Consider the following 8,244-nt stretch of genomic DNA (forward strand, 5'->3'; position numbering starts at 1 on the left):
TATGAGATGAACCCCAACAACTTGGAAAGGTGGATCTCTCTCACACGTACCAACACAGACTATCCCCCAATTTAACTGATCCCCAGAGGTTTTTGATTAAATAGCGGAATAGAAAATATGATCCCAAAAAAGTGTATGTATATCACACGTACACAACCACACTAGGCCCCAATTACTATTGTTTGTACCCCTAAAAGGCTAGGAGTAGGGGGGAGTATGGAACAGGCAGCACCCTCAAACCTTCAGAAGTATGAGATGAACCCCAACAACTTGGAAAGGTGGATCTCTCTCACACGTACCAACACAGACTATCCCCCAATTTAACTGATCCCCAAAGGTTTTTGATTAAATAGCGGAATAGAAAATATGATCCCAAAAAAGTGTATGTATATCACACGTACACAACCACACTAGGCCCCAATTACTATTGTTTGTACCCCTAAAAGGCTAGGAGTAGGGGGAGTATGGAACAGGCAGCACCCTCAAACCTTCAGAAGTATGAGATGAACCCCAACAACTTGGAAAGGTGGATCTCTCTCACACGTACCAACACAGACTATCCCCCAATTTAACTGATCCCCAGAGGTTTTTGATTAAATAGCGGAATAGAAAATATGATCCCAAAAAAGTGTATGTATATCACACGTACACAACCACACTAGGCCCCAATTACTATTGTTTGTACCCCTAAAAGGCTAGGAGTAGGGGGAGTATGGAACAGGCAGCACCCTCAAACCTTCAGAAGTATGAGATGAACCCCAACAACTTGGAAAGGTGGATCTCTCTCACACGTACCAACACAGACTATCCCCCAATTTAACTGATCCCCAGAGGTTTTTGATTAAATAGCGGAATAGAAAATATGATCCCAAAAAAGTGTTTGTATATCACACGTACACAACCACACTAGGCCCCAATTACTATTGTTTGTACCCCTAAAAGGCTAGGAGTAGGGGGAGTATGGAACAGGCAGCACCCTCAAACCTTCAGAAGTATGAGATGAACCCCAACAACTTGGAAAGGTGGATCTCTCTCACACGTACCAACACAGACTATCCCCCAATTTAACTGATCCCCAGAGGTTTTTGATTAAATAGCGGAATAGAAAATATGATCCCAAAAAAGTGTATGTATATCACACGTACACAACCACACTAGGCCCCAATTACTATTGTTTGTACCCCTAAAAGGCTAGGAGTAGGGGGGAGTATGGAACAGGCAGCACCCTCAAACCTTCAGAAGTATGAGATGAACCCCAACAACTTGGAAAGGTGGATCTCTCTCACACGTACCAACACAGACTATCCCCCAATTTAACTGATCCCCAAAGGTTTTTGATTAAATAGCGGAATAGAAAATATGATCCCAAAAAAGTGTATGTATATCACACGTACACAACCACACTAGGCCCCAATTACTATTGTTTGTACCCCTAAAAGGCTAGGAGTAGGGGGAGTATGGAACAGGCAGCACCCTCAAACCTTCAGAAGTATGAGATGAACCCCAACAACTTGGAAAGGTGGATCTCTCTCACACGTACCAACACAGACTATCCCCCAATTTAACTGATCCCCAGAGGTTTTTGATTAAATAGCGGAATAGAAAATATGATCCCAAAAAAGTGTATGTATATCACACGTACACAACCACACTAGGCCCCAATTACTATTGTTTGTACCCCTAAAAGGCTAGGAGTAGGGGGAGTATGGAACAGGCAGCACCCTCAAACCTTCAGAAGTATGAGATGAACCCCAACAACTTGGAAAGGTGGATCTCTCTCACACGTACCAACACAGACTATCCCCCAATTTAACTGATCCCCAGAGGTTTTTGATTAAATAGCGGAATAGAAAATATGATCCCAAAAAAGTGTATGTATATCACACGTACACAACCACACTAGGCCCCAATTACTATTGTTTGTACCCCTAAAAGGCTAGGAGTAGGGGGAGTATGGAACAGGCAGCACCCTCAAACCTTCAGAAGTATGAGATGAACCCCAACAACTTGGAAAGGTGGATCTCTCTCACACGTACCAACACAGACTATCCCCCAATTTAACTGATCCCCAGAGGTTTTTGATTAAATAGCGGAATAGAAAATATGATCCCAAAAAAGTGTATGTATATCACACGTACACAACCACACTAGGCCCCAATTACTATTGTTTGTACCCCTAAAAGGCTAGGAGTAGGGGGGAGTATGGAACAGGCAGCACCCTCAAACCTTCAGAAGTATGAGATGAACCCCAACAACTTGGAAAGGTGGATCTCTCTCACACGTACCAACACAGACTATCCCCCAATTTAACTGATCCCCAGAGGTTTTTGATTAAATAGCGGAATAGAAAATATGATCCCAAAAAAGTGTATGTATATCACACGTACACAACCACACTAGGCCCCAATTACTATTGTTTGTACCCCTAAAAGGCTAGGAGTAGGGGGGAGTATGGAACAGGCAGCACCCTCAAACCTTCAGAAGTATGAGATGAACCCCAACAACTTGGAAAGGTGGATCTCTCTCACACGTACCAACACAGACTATCCCCCAATTTAACTGATCCCCAGAGGTTTTTGATTAAATAGCGGAATAGAAAATATGATCCCAAAAAAGTGTATGTATATCACACGTACACAACCACACTAGGCCCCAATTACTATTGTTTGTACCCCTAAAAGGCTAGGAGTAGGGGGAGTATGGAACAGGCAGCACCCTCAAACCTTCAGAAGTATGAGATGAACCCCAACAACTTGGAAAGGTGGATCTCTCTCACACGTACCAACACAGACTATCCCCCAATTTAACTGATCCCCAAAGGTTTTTGATTAAATAGCGGAATAGAAAATATGATCCCAAAAAAGTGTATGTATATCACACGTACACAACCACACTAGGCCCCAATTACTATTGTTTGTACCCCTAAAAGGCTAGATGAGGAGTAGGGGGAGTATGGAACAGGCAGCACCCTCAAACCTTCAGTATGAGATTGTGTTCACTGTACCCCACAAAGATTGAGTTCACTGCACCCCACAATGATTGTGTTCACTGCACCCCACAAAGATTGTGTTCACTGCACCTCACAAAGATTGTGTTTACTGTACCCCCCAAAGATTGTGTTCACTGCACCCCACAAAGATTCTGTTCACTGTACCCCACAAAGATTGTGTTCACTGCACCCCAAAAAGATTGTGTTCACTGCACCCCAAAAAGGATGTTGTTCACTGCACCCCAAAAAGGATTTTGTTCACTGCACCCCAAAAAGGATGTTGTTCACTCCACCCCAAAAAGATTGTGTTCACTGCACCCCACAAAGATTGTGTTCACTGCACCCCAAAAAGATTGTGTTCACTGCACCCCAAAAATGATTTTGTTCACTGCACCCCAAAAAGGATTTTGTTCACTGCACCCCAAAAAGGATGTTGTTCACTCCACCCCAAAAAGATTGTGTTCACTGCACCCCAAAAAGATTGTGTTCACTGCACCCCACAAAGGATTTTGTTCACTGCACCCCAAAAAGATTGTGTTCACTGCACCCCAAAAAGGATGTTGTTCACTGCACCCCAAAAAGGATTTTGTTCACTGCACCCCAAAAAGATTGTGTTCACTGCACCCCACAAAGGATTTTGTTCACTGCACCCCACAAAGATTGTGTTCACTGCACACCAAAAAGGATTGTGTTCACTGCACCCCAAAAAGATTTTGTTCACTGCAGCCCAAAAAGATTGTGTTCACTGCAGCCCAAAAAGATTGTGTTCACTGCAGCCCAAAAAGATTGTGTTCACTGCAGCCCAAAAAGATTGTGTTCACTGCAGCTCACACACAGAAAAATGGATGTGGATCACTGACACCTGCCTATCTCCAATCCCACACCACACAGCAATATCGATTGTAGTTTGTAGAACACAGTTTCCCTAAAATTCAGCAGACTCTGTCCCTAACAGGATTGAGAAGAGATCGTAGATCAGGATTGAGTGCAGATTCACCCCACCCCCCACACAGCAATATCGATTGTAGTTTGTAGAACACAGTTTCCCTAAAATTCAGCAGACTCTGTCCCTAACAGGATTGAGAAGAGATCGTAGATCAGGATTGAGTGCAGATTCACCCCACCCCCCACACAGCAATATCGATTGTAGTTTGTAGAACACAGTTTCCCTAAAATTCAGCAGACTCTGTCCCTAACAGGATTGAGAAGAGATCGTAGATCAGGATTGAGTGCAGATTCACCCCACCCCCCACACAGCAATATCGATTGTAGTTTGTAGAAGACACTGACCCTATATAATTCAGCAGACTCTATCCCTAAAATGCCTACAACTCGCCCTGCCTAAACACTCCGACCTGTCCCTCAATTCTATCCGGACACAAATGGTTTTTTCCTGCCTATCTTTCCCTAATCAGCAGCCAGCACGTTGATGTGTGCTCTGTCCCTGAATCTAAGCAGCATAATGACGCCGCTGCGGCTGCCTCGAACTTATAAAGACTTGGTCACATGCTTCAGACGGCCAATCACAGCTACTGAGACATTTGCAGGCATGGCTGGGATGGCTTAAGGCACACCAGTTAAACGATTGTTGATTGGCTGTTGAAAGCCCGCCATGAAAAGAGCGCCAAAGCATGCAAAACCCGGAAATAAAACGACCGAACACGGATTTTTACCCGAACATACAGTAAAGTGTCCGTGTCCGTGTTCGGGTACAAAAAATCCAATTATTCGGTACGAACACGAATAATACAGTCCGTGTTCGCTCAACACTACTCTCAACGTTACCATCTTTTATATTGTATTATATGTTACCATTCCACCTACATGTACATATATGAATTACCTTAGGTAATTAGATGTATGTATACCCACTGAGAGTCACGCATCTCAATCAAAGTCCCAATTCCCTTTCTCTTTCTTCTCTTTCAAATATTAGGGATGGAGGTACCAAGCCTTAGCCTGGAGGTGCCTCATTTAAAGTCCCAAACCTTTCTCCATTGCTCCTGGCAACGTGCGACCATGCTGTAGCCATCTTTTGGCTATAGCGCAGTTGTGAAGAGGTTAAAGTAGCACGGTGCTGCATAGCAAAAATGGCCTTGTCATGAAGGGGATAAAACCTTCTGAAGTCAAGTGGTTAAGTCATCATGCTGGTCTGTGTTACTCTTATTGTGTTTGTTATGTTTGTTGTGTTCTTCAGGTCACCCTCCCATCACCTCCAACCACTGAGGCCAAAGGATCTTGTGATGACCGTGCAGCAGACCTGACATTGACCTTTCCAGGAGGACGTCTTACCCTGACATTCATAAAGGTATGGAGAGCACAGACTGGAGAATGGGGTGAAATGGGTAAATGGGACTTAGAGAGTAAAATATGTCTTAACCGCTTCCATACAGAGCAGTTAGACCCCCTTCCTGCCCAGACCAATTTTCAGCTTTCAGCACTCTCACACTTTGAATGACAATTGCTCAGTCATGCTACACTGTAACCAAACAAAATTTTTATCATTTTTTTACACAAATAGAGCTTTCTTTTGGTGGTATTTGATCACAACTGGGGTTTTTCTTTTTCGTGATATAAGCAAAAAAAGAGCAAAAATCTTGAAAAAAAAAACACTTTTTTTTAGTTTCTATTATAAAATTTTGCAAAAAATTAATTTTTCTTCATACATTTGGGCCAACATTTATACTGCTACATATCTCTAGTAAAATTAACCCAAATTAGTGTATATTATTTAGTCTGTGTGAAAGTTATTGAGTCTAGAAGCTATGGTACCAATTACTGAAAATTGATCACACCAGATGTACTGATGGCCTATCTCCTTTCTTGAGGCCCTGAAATGTCAGGACAGTACAAATACCCCCCAAATGACCCCTTTTTGTAAAGTAGACAGTCCAAGGTATTTAGTAAGAGGCATGGTGAGTTTTTTTAAGTTATAATTTTTTCCTACAATTCTTGGGAAAATGAAGAAAAAAATTTTTTTTTCTTTTTTTTCCCAAAACGTTGTCAATTTATAAGCTATTTCTAACATATAGCATGTACACAGCAAAAATGACACCCCAAAATTCAGTCTGCTACTCCTTCTGAGTATGGTGATACCACATGTGTGAGACTTTTACACAGCCTGGCCACAAAAAGAGACTCCACATCCAAGTAGCACCATAAGGCGTTTTAGGAGCATAAATACACATAAAACTTTCTTACTACCTATCACACTTTTCAAGGCCCTAGAGCACCGATACAATGGAAAAGTCCACAAAATGACCCCATTTTGGAAAGCAAACACTCCAACGTATATTCTATGAGGCATTATGGGTCATTTTTTTCCACAAGTTTTTGGAAAATGTGGGAAAAAAACAAACTTTTTTTTTTTTTTTTACACAAAGTTGTCAATTTATAGGATGTTTCTAACACATAGCATGTACATAGCAAAAATGACACCCCAAAATACATTCTGCCACTCCTCCTGAGTATGGCAATACCACATATGTGAGACTTTTTCACAGCCTAGCCATATAGAGGGGCCCAACATTCAAGGAGCATCATCATGCATCCTAGCCACTTGCCTAGGCCTATTTTTGACGTTTGGTGTTTACAAGCTAAAATCAGTTGTTTTTGCTAGAAAACTACTTAGAACCCCAAAACATTATATATTTTTTTTAGCAGAGACCCTAGAGAATAAAATGGAGATTATTGCAATATTTTTTATCACACCGTATTTGCGCAGCAGTCTTCCAAACGCAATTTTTTTGGAAAAAATTCACTTTTTTGAATTAAAAAATAAGAAACCAGTAAAGTTAGCCCAATTGTTTTCCATAATGTGAAAGATAATGTTACTTAAAAATCCCCATAGGCGACACTTTAAAAATTTCTACAGGTTGCTATCTTAGAGTTACAGAGGAGGTCTAGGGCTCAAATTATTGCTCTTGCTCTAACGATCGTGACGATACCTTACATGTGTATTTTGAACACTGTTTACATATGTGGGCGGGGTTTCCGTATGCGTTCGCTTCTGCGCGCGAGGTCACGGGGACAGGGCGCTTTAATTTTTTTTTTTTTTTACTATTTATTTTATTTATTATTTTTTATTTTTACACTGTTTTTTTAAAAAAAAAAAATTGATCATTTTTATTTCTATTACAAGAAATGTAAACATTACTTGTAATAGAAAAAGGCACGACAGGACCTCTTTTTTGTGAGATCTGGGGTCAAAAAGTCCTCAGATCTCACAAGTACACTAAAAGATAGAAAAAATAAAAAAAGAATTAAATAAAATTTAAAAAAAAAAAGGGACCTTTAAACTGGTTGCTAGGCAACGACATTTGCCGTAGCTCCGGTCCTCCAAGACCATAGAGTCGAGTGAGGGCAAGCTTGCCCTCACTCGACATCCTGTCTGTGAGGATCCGGGACCGGATCGTTTTCCCCGCTGCCGGCGGGTCCGGTAAGTGGGGAAAAGGACCAGAATGCGGCGGGAGGAGGGGGGCACCTCTTCCGCCACCCCTAAAGGGTGATTTTTGCAGCGAATCCACCGCTGGGACCACCCTTATTGGAAAGCCAACCGTCCACCGTTTAAAAAAATACCAGGGTTATGGCAGTTATCTGCTGCCATAACCCCGGTATTTAGGTTTAAACGGAGCGGAGGACGTATATAAACCTTTTTGGACTTAGACATGGTGGCTGTATGAAGGGTGACAGGTACTCGGGTACTTTGCTGGGCAGGTGACAGGTACTCTGGTACTGAAGAGCAAGTGGCAGGTATTCGAGTACTCCGATAGGCAGGTGACAGGTACTCGGGTACTCTTATGGGCAGGTGACAGGCAGGTGATAGGTACTGATGAGTAGTACTGATACTGATAGGTGATACTGTACTGATGGGTACGGATGATCAGTACTGATACTGATAGGTGATAGGTACTGATGAGTACTGATGAGTAGTGATGGGTACTGATGAGCAGGTAGCAGGTACTCGGGTACTTCAGGTGTCAGGTACTCTGATGAGCAGGTGGAATGTACTCGGGTACTCTGATGGGTAGGTGACAGGTACTCGGGTACTCTGATGGGTAGGTGACAGGTACTCCGATGATGGGTACTCGGGTACTCTTATGGGCAGGTGACAGGCAGGTGATAGGTACTGATGAGTAGTACTGATACTGATAGGTGATACTGTACTGATGGGTACGGGTGATCAGTACTGATACTGATAGGTGATAGGTACTGATGAGTACTGATGAGTAGTGATGGGTACTGATGAGCAGGTA

The sequence above is a fragment of the Pelophylax lessonae genome (genome assembly GCF_965119305.1).
Source record: "Pelophylax lessonae genome assembly, chromosome: 4".
Classification (NCBI taxonomy): domain Eukaryota; kingdom Metazoa; phylum Chordata; class Amphibia; order Anura; family Ranidae; genus Pelophylax; species Pelophylax lessonae.